The following is a 14713-nucleotide window of genomic DNA, read 5'->3' on the forward strand; positions in this document are numbered from 1 at the left end:
ACAGTGCGCTACACTTTTGACTATTTACTCGTTGGAAGTAGCACAGGCGCTCATGTTTACTAAGAGTTGCGTAGCTCACATTGGATGGCGTTACATCTAGAGTTTTTGGGAAATTCTGTGGAAGATTAATTCTTCCATTGCTTACAGATTTGCCAATTCATAGGATTAAGGATAGCACCACTTTGTTCTTATTTTCTGTTTGCTATTTTTGTTGCTTGATAGCGGCTGCCTACCTGACATTATTCTATAACGTAGTGGATAATGAAACGGATGTCAGGTCCTTTAAGGCTATTGTGTCCAGTATTGATTTAAGTGTCAGGAAGTCATTTCTGAAAGTATTCGTATGGAGTGTAGCCATGTATGGAAGTGAAACATGGACGATAAACAGTTTGGACAAGAAGAGAATAGAAGCTTTCGAAATGTGGTGCTACAGAAGAATGCTGAAGATTAGATGGGTAGATCACATAACTAATGAGGAAGTATTGAATAGGATTGGGGAGAAGAGAAGTTGACCAGAAGAAGGGATCGGTTGGTAGGACATGTTCTGAGGCATCAAGGGATCACCAATTTAGTATTGGAGGGCAGCGTGGAGGGTAAAAATCGTAGAGGGAGACCAAGAGATGAATACACTAAGCAGATTCAGAAGGATGTAGGTTGCAGTAGGTACTGGGAGATGAAGAAGCTTCCACAGGATAGAGTAGCATGGAGAGCTGCATCAAACCAGTCTCAGGACTGAAGACAACAACAACAACAACAGTGTCCAGCAAATTCTGTATATGTGCCTGCTTTACGTACTTGCGCCTTGGACTTAGTTTGATCTATATAAATTTTAAGTGAGAAGGCAGTCTTACGGATTTCAAGTCATGGTTTCAGTGCTTACAGTTTTTTTTTCTCTTTTGAGGAATGGGAGCTACAATTCAATTACGTCATTCATTCCAGAGTAAAGTTATCGCTCTGCAGCCGAGTGTGCGCTGGTGTGAAACTTCCTGGCAGATTAAAACTATGTAGCGGAGCGAGACTGCAACTTGGGAACTTCGCTTATTGCGGGCAAGTACTCTACCGACTGAGCGACGCAAGCACGAGTGAGAACCCCCTCCTCACGCTTTACTTCCAGCAGCACCTCATCTTCAACCTTCCAGACTTCGCAGAAGCTCTCCTGCGAAACTTGCAAGACTAGCAGTTCTGTGAAGTTTGGAACATTTGAGACGAGGTACTGGCGGAAGTAAAGCTGTTAGGATGGATGGTGGCTCGTGCTTTAGTAGTTGAGTCGGTAGAGCACTTGCCCACGAAAGGCAAAGGTGCCGAGCTGGAGTCTCGATCCGGCACACAGTTTTAATCTGCCAGGAAGTTTCATGTGATTGACTGTTTGTAATGTACCGTAATTTAATTCTTCTGTTACATAAATGACGGAAATTGGCATTTCACTCAGAGACGCTTTTGTACTACAGATTTGTGATTTATTAAGAGGGGTTACAGTTAAGGTTTTTTAGTTTACTTTGCTCATTTTAATTAATGCTTTTGAAAATGATTTTAGTGATATTTCAGATAATTCGTCAGTAGAAGAGTTGTTAATAAATTGTTTTTGCGCCCCCCCCCCCCCCCCCCCACCACAGCCCCTAGTCACTCCCACCTCTCAGACTATGCTGTCGTGCCGGGCGCTGTGGCCTGCACTTGGCCCCAAATGCTGATGGGCGAAAGGTATGAAAGTTGAAATAATGTTTGTTGAGTAGGTTGAAATCTTGCGAAATCGGAGCCGCCAGCCATCCTGCATGTAGAGGAAGCGAGCCGCCGACCCTGTGCGGTAGAGGTCATATTACATCCAAAAAAATAAAAAAAATCGGTAGGTGTGATGTATGTATACAGACAAACAAATGGCGTGAGGTCGGTCGCTTGACGGCGCGTTCGGCGCGGGCCCGCCCGTTGTCGGCGCGCCGTAAGGCACGGAAGCTCGCACTGGGGCGTATCGCTTCCAGTCGGGCGTGCCGCGGCAGCCCTCACTCGGGGAAGTGATGCGTCTCTCATAGCCTCTCCTTCCCAAGTGGCTCTTTCCGCCTTCCCGTGGTGCCAGATGTTAAGCTCGGCATTCTGCCTTGCGACAAAAAGGAGAGCTGCGACCCAACCCGATGCGAAAGCGAAGGGTGCGTGGCACAGGGGGAGCTGCGTCGAGGGACCGAACACCAGTCCCTTCTGTTCGCAGGGCACAGACCATCAGGTGTTCTGCATGCCGGCGATCTCGTTTGTCGGCGTGGGATCGCGGCGCGAGTCGGCAAGGGTGCTTCGCCGCGCCCCTGGGTAACCGGGGCGTGTTCTGCCAAACCCAGGAGGTGGTGACATCGCCTGGGCCAGGTTAGATGGGTCCAGACCGCCGAACGTCTGGGGGACCGGCCCGCCACCTGAGTAGGAGTGGGTCCTTGGCCGAGAGGTGGAAACTCGGGCAAGTAGGCGGCGAAGGGCGAGAGGTGCATCCGCCTCTCCGGAGTGCGGGGTGCAGTTGCCGAGGAGCGTCGCGTGAAATCGTCGATGACGGGGATACCTAGGGGGACCAGTGCACTGGCGACGGTGCGCTGAACCCGGCAGCTCGGAAGTTCCCTTGACCTAAGGGCGAGGTCGGTGGCGAGCTGCAGAAGTCCCCCCCCCCCCCCCCCCCCCCCCCCCCCCCCATGCCAGAGGAGCCGGTCCGGGGCAAGAGACGGGCTTCCACCTTTCTTCATCACTCGTTGTAATCATGGTCACAAATGAAACGAGTGATTCGTGTGGGACTCAACGAGCTTCCGCTGCGCCTGATCCCTCTCCCCAGGACGAGCAGGGACAGGCAGAGAATGAATCAGTGATGCAGAGATATTCTAGAATCACGTCGCTCATGAAGCAACAAATAAAGAATGGCAAGATAAGCCAGGCTGGACGTGCCATCATCAAAAATGAACTGGCAGCATGGGCTATTACCCACGCTAAACTTGAAGGTAGGGTGGAAGAACTTGAAAAAGAGAATGACAGATTAAGGAGGCAACCGGCAAAGACGTGGGCGGCCGTGGCCGCGCAAGCGCCCACTAAGCACCCACAAAACACGACCAGAGACACAATTGACAAATTGACAAAAAGAACAGACACAGCAGTCTTCCTAAGGACACTGCCTGGACAGGACACATGCGTTAAGAAAATACAGGAACTATTCACAAAAAACATAGACCCTGTAAAAGACAAAATCAGAATTAAAAAGGTAAAACCAAGCAGAAATTCCGTAATTGTCGAAGTTGCTTCTGAGGAAGACAAAGACAAACTGTTGAACAACGAGAAACTGAACTCGGTGGTTAAATGTGAACCACCGAGGAAAAGAAGTCCTCTCGTTATACTATATGACGTTCCCACGATTATGACAAATGAAGAACTCTCAGAAACAATTAGACAGCAAAACTTTGACGGAATAAATGAGGAAGAATTTAAGAGCTGCTTTAAGTTGAAATTTAAGACTGGGCCACGGGGTCGTGATGTTGTTCATCACGTCGCCGAAGTATCAGCGCCTATGTGGAGAAACATAACAATGGGCAGATTATATGTTGTTTTCATGCCATAAACACAAGAGATTATGACGTGGTACCTCGTTGCCACAACTGTGGTGACTTGAATCACATCTTAAGGCTGTGCACCAGGGAGCCGGCGTGCACTAAGTGCGGGGAAAACGGTCATAGCCGCAAAGACTGCAAGGCGGCGGCAGTTTGCATACCATGCAAAAATCGAGGGAAAAAGTCTTGCGGAGCCACAGGCAGGAATTGCCCGACATACAGAATGCTGGAGCAGAGATTAATCTCCAGAACTGATTATGGTTGAACCCGGCATACCGAACAGGATGTCAAAGCGAAAGTCCCCGAGCAAAAGGAGGAGGGATGCCATGAGGGCAAATAGATTCAAGGATTTTTTGAGGTCGCTCTCGGGCGCCACTAAAATTGAAACAGAAGACAAAGCCATACAAACTGAATTCCCAACAATGGACATAGGCATACAAACTAATCTCCCCCTCATGGCGGAAACTCTCTCCTCTGAAAGCCGGGGAACAAAGCCGAAATTACACCTTCAACGGCAAGGGCATCCTGTGGCTGTGGTAACTACTAAAGACGATCACACAAACAAACAACCTATTCAAGAAAACATAGTGACAAGCTCAAGCACGAGCCCCACTATACAAAGCACATCAGTAGTGAGACTACCACCGGTCGATCCGGTAAGGGTGTACCCCAACTTGGAGTACACCATGCAACTATCCAGACTGGAGCAGCCGGCTACCCTGACCACTGCCTTACGACATTTGGTCCGTGTAGGACATGAAGACGGCAGGAAGATAACCTTCTCGGTTATGGAGGCTGTTGACAGAATCCAGCTAAAATCAGTGAATCTCCCCACTGACTTCGGAGCCTTGCGAGACCTGCTCAAGAAAGTGTTCGAAAGACGAGGTGAGAAATTTGATCTTGATGACATTTACCAACAATCAGTAATAGGACATCGACGAATTGCGTTCGACTGGAGTAAAACCTGGGCACATGACCGAATACATACGTACTTCCCCTAATGACAAATATAACTATTGGACAACTTAACACGCTCATAACAGCAGACTCGTAATGCAGGATCTCCGAAGGGAGATGGAGGAGAGGAGACTAGATGTACTCTGTCTACAGGAGCCATACTCCCTGGCTGGGAAAGTAGCGTTTGCTGCCGCAAGCTGGCAAATAGTCAGCAGAAGGGATGACCCGAAGGCGGCGATTATAATCACAAACAAACTTTTGAGAGTCACCACACTCTCACAGTTTACAACTAGCCACTGCAACGTCGTGGAGTTGCAATCCCCTATGGGAATCATTACCATCATAAACATGTATTTCCAGTATGGAGATAAGATAGAACAGTACATAGACCACCTAGCGAGAGTTACCACGGCGTTGCGGGGAAGAAAAGTTGTAATAACAGCCGACATCAATGCTAAATCCCCCCTGTGGTACAGTGGCACAAGAGATGCAAATGGTGAAAAAGTCGAGGAACTCATTATGGCATCACAACTTGTGGTAGCCAACAGGCCTGGCAATCCTCCTACCTACGCTGCAGGAGGAGGACAGGGCACAAATATTGATGTCACTCTTGTAACACCAAACACAGCCAATAATATTCATAATTGGAAAGTTACAGATAATGCCACCACAAGCGACCACAATTTGATAACTTTCACCTTAGGAGAAAGAGAGTGCCGCTGGGCCGTGGGGTGGGAAGTACAACTAAATTATAGAAGAGCCGATTGGGAACGCCTAGCAAGGGAGTGTGACATTCCTCCATCAACGGAAGGTGACATGCATCTGGACATGGACGTAGACCAGAGAGCGGAGGAACTGGTGAATGCAGTGACAAGAGTGGTAAGGGCAGCTGTACCAACTAGGAGGGGGGCCATGGCGGCCTCTCCGTCACCATGGTCTGCTGAACTAGGAGAACTGCGTCAATCTGTCAGAAGGCTGAGGAGGCACTACCAGCGCAGTGTCGTCTGGCAGGAACGACAAAGGTGGCAATTGCTATATAGTGAGGAATAGCGGAAGTTAGGATGAGAAGCTGGGAAAACTTTGTGCTCAACCAGCTAGTCATGGACCCATGGGGGCTTCCATGTAAGTTGGTAAGGGAAAAAATCCGCTCTCCTCTGGAGCTATCAACAGTCAGGTACGGGGATAGGATGACGGAATCCTGGCAGGAGACTGCAGAGGTCCTCCTCCGGTCCCTGTTGCCTGACGACAATGCGGCTGGGGAGACAGAGGGGCAGAAGCAACTCAGAGATGAAGACCAAGAAGAATACATTAATGAGACGGCTGTCTACCCCTTCCCAGAGGAGGACGTAGCAACCCATATAAGATCACTGAAAAGAGGAAAAGCACCTGGGCCAGACGGCATTGTGGCGGAGGTGGTGCAGTTTCTGGCGCCTCAGCTGACTACGCCACTTACACATCTATCTATACAATGAATGCCTCAGACAAAGAAAGTTCCCTAAGAAATGGAAAATGGCAAATGAAGTCATTATAAAGAATGGACCAGACAAGGATCCCGCAGAAGTTAAATCATACAGGCCGATTTGCTTGCTGGACTTATTCGATAAAATACTGGAGAAATTGCTAGCTGACAGATTGGCAGCACAGCGAGTGTTGTGCGGGATGAGCAACAGGCAGTTCGGGTTCAGGCCGGGGCGGTCGGCATCTGATGCAATCGCCCTGGCGGCCGAGGTCTGCGGCTCGACCCCGCACAAATACGTGGTTGGCATCATGGTTGACATCAGTGGCGCCTTCGACAACCTGTCGTGGCCTTCGCTCTTCTCCTGCTTACGGGAGAAAGAGTGTGCAGGGCCGCAATACGGTTGCCTGAGGAGCTATTGCAAGGATCGGGAGATCTGGCTATCATCCCCTAGCGAAAGAGTTGGAAAGACAATCACCAAAGGATGTCCCCAAGGTTCCGTTTTAGGACCCCTCTTCTGGGACATCCATATGGAGCCTTTATTAGATAGACTACAACAAAGTGATGAGGTGCTAGAGGTGATAGCCTACGCGGATGTCCTCCTCCTGTTGGTCGGCGGCCGTAGCCGCGAAGACATTGAACCGAAAATTGAGACAGCTTTAGACAAACTCCAACAGTGGTGCCATACGACTAAAATGACGATATCGCCCAGCAAATCCACTTACCTGTTGCTAAAAGGACATCTTATCAGAAACCTGACTGTCAGAATAGACGGTTCACCAGTTCTCCGACGACGTGAGACACGCTATCTAGGAGTTATCATTGATGAGAGGTGGAGTTTCGGAAAACACATTGATACCGTCACCCAGAGAGCTCTTCAGATATTAAATAACCTCATTTCAATAGGCCATAAAAGATTCCATCTCCCTCCACACCTAATTAGACTCTATCATAATAGTATCCTAACCTCAGTTGTGGGTTACGGCTCGGGAGTCTGGGCGCACAGGCTCACGAGGGTTGTGCCCGCCATGGCAGTGAGAAGGGTTCAGAGAAGCATGGTATTAAGAGCTGTGGGAGCCTACAGAACATCTCCAGGGGGGGGCCTATTAGTCATAATGGGGCTCTGCCCTCTGGACATAAAGATAAAAGAACAGGCGGCTTGGTATTGGGCCAAAAAGGGAAATTATGAGAAGATTGTAGATATCATGGGTATTAGGGTGGGGGATAAAAGATAATTAAGGAAACGAGGGGAGGAGCTCTGGCAGGAGTTTTGGGAGGTAGAAGAGGCTGGACGTAGAACTTTCCAGTTTATACCTGATGTAAGGGAACGCCTGGAATTGAAATACTTTGAGCCTACACGAGGTCTGATCCATTTTCTCACTGGCCATGGACCCTACCCGACATATTTATGTCGATTTGGGAAGAGGGCTACACCAGCGTGTGACTGTGGCGATCCGGAGGGTACACCCGAACATGTAGTTTACGAATGTCCCCTCTTCAATGATGTCGCAAACACACTACGAGACAGACTACCCAACTATGATACATATCAACTACTCAGACGAGAGGAAACTTTTCAGACCTTAAACACATTGGCTAACGAGGTATCTCGAAAAGTTCTAACTGAATACTTAAGAGAGATGCACTAAATAATAATGACAATAACCACCGATTGCGTCCAAGAGCCCTATTCCCATGCCGCCTGTGCGTGGACCGGCCGACTTCATCTCAGTTGGAATCCGCCACGTGCAGGATTAGGGGGAGTAGGGGTCAACACCACCGATTGTGACACACACCCGATATGACATAGGATAAGTTAGTTTGTAGGGCTTAGTTATAGGAAATTACTTTAGGAACTGCAGCGAATTTAACATCGAGGCCTGCCCAGTGCCAGGGGCGTGCTCTTCGGGATTAGCTCGAAGAGCAAGGCAGATTAAAGTAGGTTTATATCTTTCACTGGCACACATGTGACGCTGCAGAATATATATAAATTAGTTATAGGAATTAGATATAAACAGTAGATGTTAGATATTAGATGCCCATTGTTTGTTAAATAACTGTAGCTCACTTATTAAAATTGAAACTAGCTGCAAACTTAATATAAATGTATAACTGTTATGACCCACTAATGAATTAAGGAAGTGGGTTAACTTGTATAATTATAATGGTTTGTGCTAATAAAGATTTTAAAAAAATAGCAAATAATTACAATTTGAGAAAAATTGGATGACTTATTCAAGAGTCAAGGCTTCACAAATTGAGAAAGTCAATAACGCGTTGGCCCCTATACATGCGGTTATCGGTTTGGCATCGACTGATAGGATTATATGATGTCCTCCTGAGGGATATCGTGCCAAATTCTGCGAAACTGGCGAATAGGTCGTCAAATTCCAGACTTGATTGGAGGGCCCTACCCATAAGGGTCCAAACGTTCTCAGTTGGGGAGAGATCCGGTGACCTTGCTGGTCAAGGTCAGACTTGGCAAGCATGAAGACAAACGGTAGAAACTGTCTCCGTCTGCAGGCGGACCTATCTTGCTGAAATGTAACCCCAGAACGGCTTATCACGAAGGGCAACGAAACGAGGCGTAGAATATCGTCGACGAACCGGTGTGATGTAAGGATGGCGCAGAGGACAACCAAAGGGATCCTGCTACGAAAAGAAAAGGCATCTCAGACCATCACTACTGGTTGGCGGGCCATATGACGGCCGACAGTCAGGCTGGTATCTCATTGACTAGAGTAGAATTGACTTTAGTGATGAGTTCCGTTTCGAATTGAGCCTCGATGACCAGAGGATGAGTCTAGACGTCCTGGACAGTGTTGGGATACCAAACTGACAGTCGCCCGCCGTTCGGCTTGACAACCAGGAATCGTGGTCTGTGGTGCCATTTCTATTCATAGCACGACCCCTGTGGTTGTCATCCACGGCACCCTTACAGCCCATCGGTACGGCAACGATATTCTTTCTTGCACTTCAAGGAAAGCCATCCTGGGCTTACATTTCAAAATAATAATGTTCGTCCGCACACGGCGAGAGTTTCTACTGCTTTTCTTTGTGCTTGCTAGACCCTACCTTGTAGAGGAAGGTCTCCGGATCTCTCCCCAATTGAGAACATTTGGAGCATTATGGGGTGGGCCCCCGATCCACATCGGGATATTGACGATATAACGCGCCATTTGGAGAGAATTTGTCACGATATCCTTCAGGAGGCCGCTCATCAACTTTTTCAATCAGAGCCAAGCCCAATAACCGCTTGCATAGGGACCAGAGGTGGACCATCGCGTTATTGAGGTGCTCAGTTTGTGGAGATCTTCATTTTGAATAAGTCATCCAATTTTTCTGAAATTGTAATCATTTGTTTGACTGTACATGTACGTCACATCTGCCTATTATATTTCCGTCCCATTCGGATAATTTCTTCGTTATATAAAATGTGATAATCAGCCAACTGGCTGCACACAATATTTTTAAAAAACTCATTAACCAGGTCTCGATAGTTCAGAATGGTAAAAGCTACTTAGAGAAATATAGAAGGTACAGATAATATACATAAAATATATACAAATGTGAAAATTCTCAGCGAAAACTAGGAAACTGTACTTACATGAAATCACATAACAAACTTAAAATTTCAGCAACAGTGCTATCGTCAAATCACATATTTGTGTTTCATGAGTGAAGAATAAAAATCGTAATAAAAAGACAAACATTTATCACAGAATGATAAACCCTTGGTTGCAAGTGGTGACATAAGTTAACTGCTGTAGCCGGTCAGGACGGGCATATACGCGGCGCAAGAGGCATCAGAGTAAACGGCATGTAACCAGACACTGCATGAGATGGACACGAGCGTTGATAGTGCCATCTAGTAACAAAACAGCAGACTTATAAACATCTGCGTTAAGAGCAAAGTTACGTGGCTGTAGGTATACACTAGTAACATATAGTGCCCAGATAATAGACAATATGAAAGTTTGCAAAAATAGTAAATCACCCTTTTTACAGGTAGTTTTAAGCCGGCCGAAGTGGCCGAACGGTTCTAGGCGCTTCAGTCTGGAACCGCGCGACCGCTACGGTCGCAGGTTCGAATCCTGCCTCGGGCATGGATGTGTGTGATGTCCTTAGGTTAGTTAGGTTTAAGTAGTTCTAAGTTCTAGGGGACTGATGACCTCAGATGTCAAGTCCCATAGTGCTCAGCGCCATTTGAACCATTTTTGACCAGGTAGTTTTATTTAAAGTAAAAAACTGACAATGAAAGTTGCATAAGGGAAACCGATATTCCCGACGCTACTGAGAGAAAAATTCGGAAATCAGGCAATTGTAAGTAACATATATATATCGGAAGATAGAATTTGCATTGCCGTTCTTCTGTTGCCGCGATGCAAAATGCTTCCAGCAGAAAACGTTATTGACTGAGATGGATGTGATAATGGTTATTAAACCGCTATTTATATAGTTGAATTACGGTAAAAGAACCTGCATGTGAGTGGTGTAGGAGAGATATTAGTAACAGTCAGTAAATCTCTTAAAACACACTTTTATTTTCTATTGACGTGGAGGATTACTTATACAGGGCGTTTTCACTGATGTTTCGGCACATGGTTGCAGTTTCCTTTTTTGTGGTGTGTAGTGTATAGCTGCAATCAACCCAAACACATAGTGTTCATCAAGTCTTGCATACTACGCCCATTATCGACGGAAAGTTTAAAGCGATTTTTAAAGCTGGATTTTACGTCCCCATTCGGCAGAGCGGTCCCAGATTAGTCTAGTCCGATATTTGTTTTGGCTCTGAGCACTATGGGACTTAACATCTGATGCCATCAGTCCCCTAGAACTTATAACTACTTAAACCTAACTAACCTAAGGACATCACAGACAACCATACCCGAAGCAGGATTCGAACCTGCGACCGTAGCGGTCGCGCGGTTTCAGACTGAAGCACCTAGAACCGCTCGGCCACTCCGGCCGGCGATATTTGTTTTATCGATATATAGTAACAGAGACAGTAAAACGAAGTATAACCAGTACTCCGGCAGCGACATCACCGCCCTGGCCCGTGGTCACTGCTACCACCAAACACGCAGCGCCGGTGAGTCGCTGCTTGATTGCTGCTGAGTCGTGTTTTACTGTCTCTGTTAATACATATCGATAGAACGAATATCGGACTAGACTAATTAGGGAGAGCTCTAGCGAATTGGGAGGCAACGGCCTTGCCGCAGTGGATACACCGGTTCCCGCCCGATCACCGAAGTTAAGCGCTGTCGGGCGTGGCCGGCACTTGGATGGGTGTCCATCTGGGCCGCCATGCACGGTTGCCATTTTTCGGAGTGCACTCAGCCTCGTGATGCCAATTGAGGAGCTACTCGACCGAATAGTAGCTGCTCCGGTAACAGAAAACCATAATAACAACCTGGAGAGCGGTGTGCTGACCACATGCCCCTCCTATCCGCATTCTCAACTGAGGACGACACGGTGGTCGGATGGTCCCGATGGACCACTTGTGGCTTGAAGATGGAGTGCTATCGAATCGGGACATAAAATTCCGCTTTAAAAATAATTTAGTTTGTAATCGGAAACACGACGGCGCTTTGTGTTGACTCTGTGTGTCGCATCAAAGACGTGGCGAGCAGTAGTTGTTTGGCTTGACTCCAGCACGGCATGCAACAACTAACTTGCAAATATCTGCCGAAACACTAGAGAAAATGCAGCTGACGACTTTTACGAGAGACAGCCCTCTATATATATATATATATATATATATATATATATATATATATATATATATATATAGTCCACAGAGCCTACAACTCGAGGAATCAAAGAAACTTACAGAAAACCAGGTCCTTCGAATCGGTGCCTATCAATTCATAATATTTTTCGATGTTTTCTGACGCTTTGCAATCAGTCTGATAAAAGTATGCGCGTGATGCAAACTGAATATGATGCAAATTCCAGGTACTCGAGCAGTTTTCTCAAATATGTTCTGGAGATTTTGGGGAACAAACTTTGTCTCCTGCACACTGCAGTTTCCCAACATCCTGCTGAGCAGATGCGTTTCGTTTGTCTTTCCTCACGAGTCACCACACTTCAGCCTCCCAGTGTTAAGAATATTTCAGTATTAATAGGTTACAGTATGTACCATTTTGAAGTGAATGCATCATATGAGTACGTCCCCTGTTCTCAGTGACTAACTTGATATAGGTACTTGAAACCATTTTAATTAACTGCACCTTCCAGATTCCTGACTTTCAAATACTTACACGTCGGCAATTTTTGAGATTAGAATATATATACTTATGTAATGTTTTCCCTTCATCGTTATCCATAGCATAATGTATTGAAACAGCTCGTATATCGACACGTAGTGTTACTTTCATGTTTCCTCATGTGGCATGCCGTAGAAAGTCAGATGCCAAAGCATGTTCAGTCTGGAACCGCGCGACCGCTACGGTCGCAGGTTCGAATCCTCCCTTGGGCATGAATGTGTGTGAAGTCCTTAAGTTAGTAAGGTTTAAGTAGCTCTAAGTTCCAGGGGACTGATGGCATCAGATGTTAAGTCCCATAGTGCTCAGAGCCATTTGAAGCAAAAGCATGTCAGGTATGAACGGAAGCAGAAAGGAGGGAATTACATTACTACCCGATTCCCTATGCTGTTGTGGAAACAGCAGGCGTTTTGCATAACGAGTCAGTATCGCTGCACATGTGGGAAGACGGCTAGACGCCGTTAAGCAAGGGCGGTTAGCAACGGCGACAGCGTGACATTTATGGAGGCGACGATGGCGTCATAATTACAGCTCGTGGCGGCCGGGGGAGGCGATGACGTGTGCCGTGGGCCGGCAGTTTTTCTTGGGAACGGCCGCGCCGGCGGCATAGCGTTTGCTCGGCCACATATTCGGGAATCTGCTACCCACTGCCGTGCTTTCGGAGCAGGCGGCTGCTGTGTTACCGGCCGCCAGGAGCGCTCCTGTCGCTGCTCTTGTCAGCGGAGCGTATTTGTTTTCGCTGCAGACGCGTTCGAGTTCTCCTGTGTCGGCCAACGCACTTCCGCTTTGTTGAGCTCCGAGACGTATTCTGCCTGCTGCTATTCTAGGCAGTTTGCCGCGCTGCCTGTCGACGTAAAACTTTGAGCAAATTTTTTAAAGTAATGCAACCATCGCCGTTAGGGCGACATTTTTCGTTAGCAAACGCGATTTTTGGACCACACTGGCAAATCAAGATGTATTTTTATGGAGTGATTTTAATTTAGCGTTATTTTTAATGGTATTTCCTGCTCCGCTGCCTTGTATATATGTACGACAAAGCTCTACCTGTTTCCAACTCTGCAGTGTTAATATTATCACGTAAATAAAAATACGCACGACCTAGTTGCCATGCAGCGAAATTGAATAATACAAGGGACGATCAAAAAGTTTCCGTTTGAGGGCGTTGCTGCGGCTTATATGCGACGTAGCGCGACTCAGATGCGGGTGTATAAGCACCGACATGTGGGAAAGGTATTAGTGTGTCATTCGTGTCGTTCCGACATTCGTGTATTTAATGTAGAAATGTGAACTATTGCGAAGAACTATGCGTCCAAACAGGACCATCGTGATGTTATTCTTTTCTTGGCTGTGTAAGGACGCAGTGGTAGGCATCAATCGGAGATTGAAGAACTGTACGGGGCAGCATGTTTGTCGAAAACCATCGTTGTGGAATGGTGCGTCAAGGATGCTGCTGCCTTATGATAACGCACGTCCCCATATCGCAAATGTCGTAACGCAGAAGCCAACTCAAGTGGGAGAAACTTGAGCACCCGAACTATAGTCCTCATCTCTACCCACGTGACTAAAGTGGTTCAAATCGCTCTGAGCACTATAGGACTTAACACCTGAGGTAATTAGTCCCATAGCCTTAGAACTACTTAAACCTAACTAACCTAAGTACATCACACACATCCATGTCCGAGGCTGGATTCGAACCTGCGACCGTAGCAACAGCTCGGTTCCGGACTGAAGCACCTAGAGCCGCTCTGTCACAGCGGCCGACCCCATGTGATTATCACGCCTCCAGTCTCTTTGAAAAAGGCCTTGAGTGGTCGGAGATTGCTGCTGTTCGACGAGGATATGTAGCAGGCAGCGTCACACAGCAGGACACGGTGTTTTACCAAATGGGCATCTTCAACCTGGTGCGTCTGTGAGATGGTTCAAATGGCTCAGTGGTTCAAATGGCCCTGCGCACTATGGGACTTAACTTCTGAGGTCGTGAGTCCCCTATAACTTAGAACTACTTAAACCTAACTAACCTAAGGACACCACACTCATCCACGCCCGAGGAAGGATTCGAACCTGCGACTGGGTTGCCTCAGTGCCCAAACTGATTTTGCCTGAGTGGCGTACCGATTCTGGCCTGTACGCCCTCGTCTATATCTACATCTACATCTACGTTATTACTCTGCTATTCACAAGAAAGTGCCTGGCAGAGGGTTCAATGAACCACCTTCAACCTAGACCTCTACCGTTCCACTCTCGAACGGCGCGCGGGTAAAACGAGCACTTAAATTTTTCTGTGCGAGCCCTGATTTATCTTATTTTATCGTGATGGTTATTTCTCCCTACGTAGCTGGGTACCAATAGTATGTTTTCGCAATCGGAGGAGAAAATTGGTGATTGAAATTTCATGAGAAGATCCCGTCGCAACGTAAAACGCCTTTGCTTTAATGATTGCCACTCCAATTCACATATCATGCTTGTGACACTAT

The 14713-nt window shown here is 47.1% G+C and overlaps 1 pseudogene; it reads left to right on the forward strand.

Annotated features, from left to right (window-relative positions):
- The first annotated feature begins 11176 nt into the window (after positions 1–11176).
- Positions 11177–11294, forward strand: LOC126420239 (5S ribosomal RNA; annotated as a pseudogene).
- Positions 11295–14713: the final 3419 nt, after the last annotated feature.

Source organism: Schistocerca serialis, chromosome 9 (assembly GCF_023864345.2).
Source record: "Schistocerca serialis cubense isolate TAMUIC-IGC-003099 chromosome 9, iqSchSeri2.2, whole genome shotgun sequence".
Taxonomy (NCBI): domain Eukaryota; kingdom Metazoa; phylum Arthropoda; class Insecta; order Orthoptera; family Acrididae; genus Schistocerca; species Schistocerca serialis.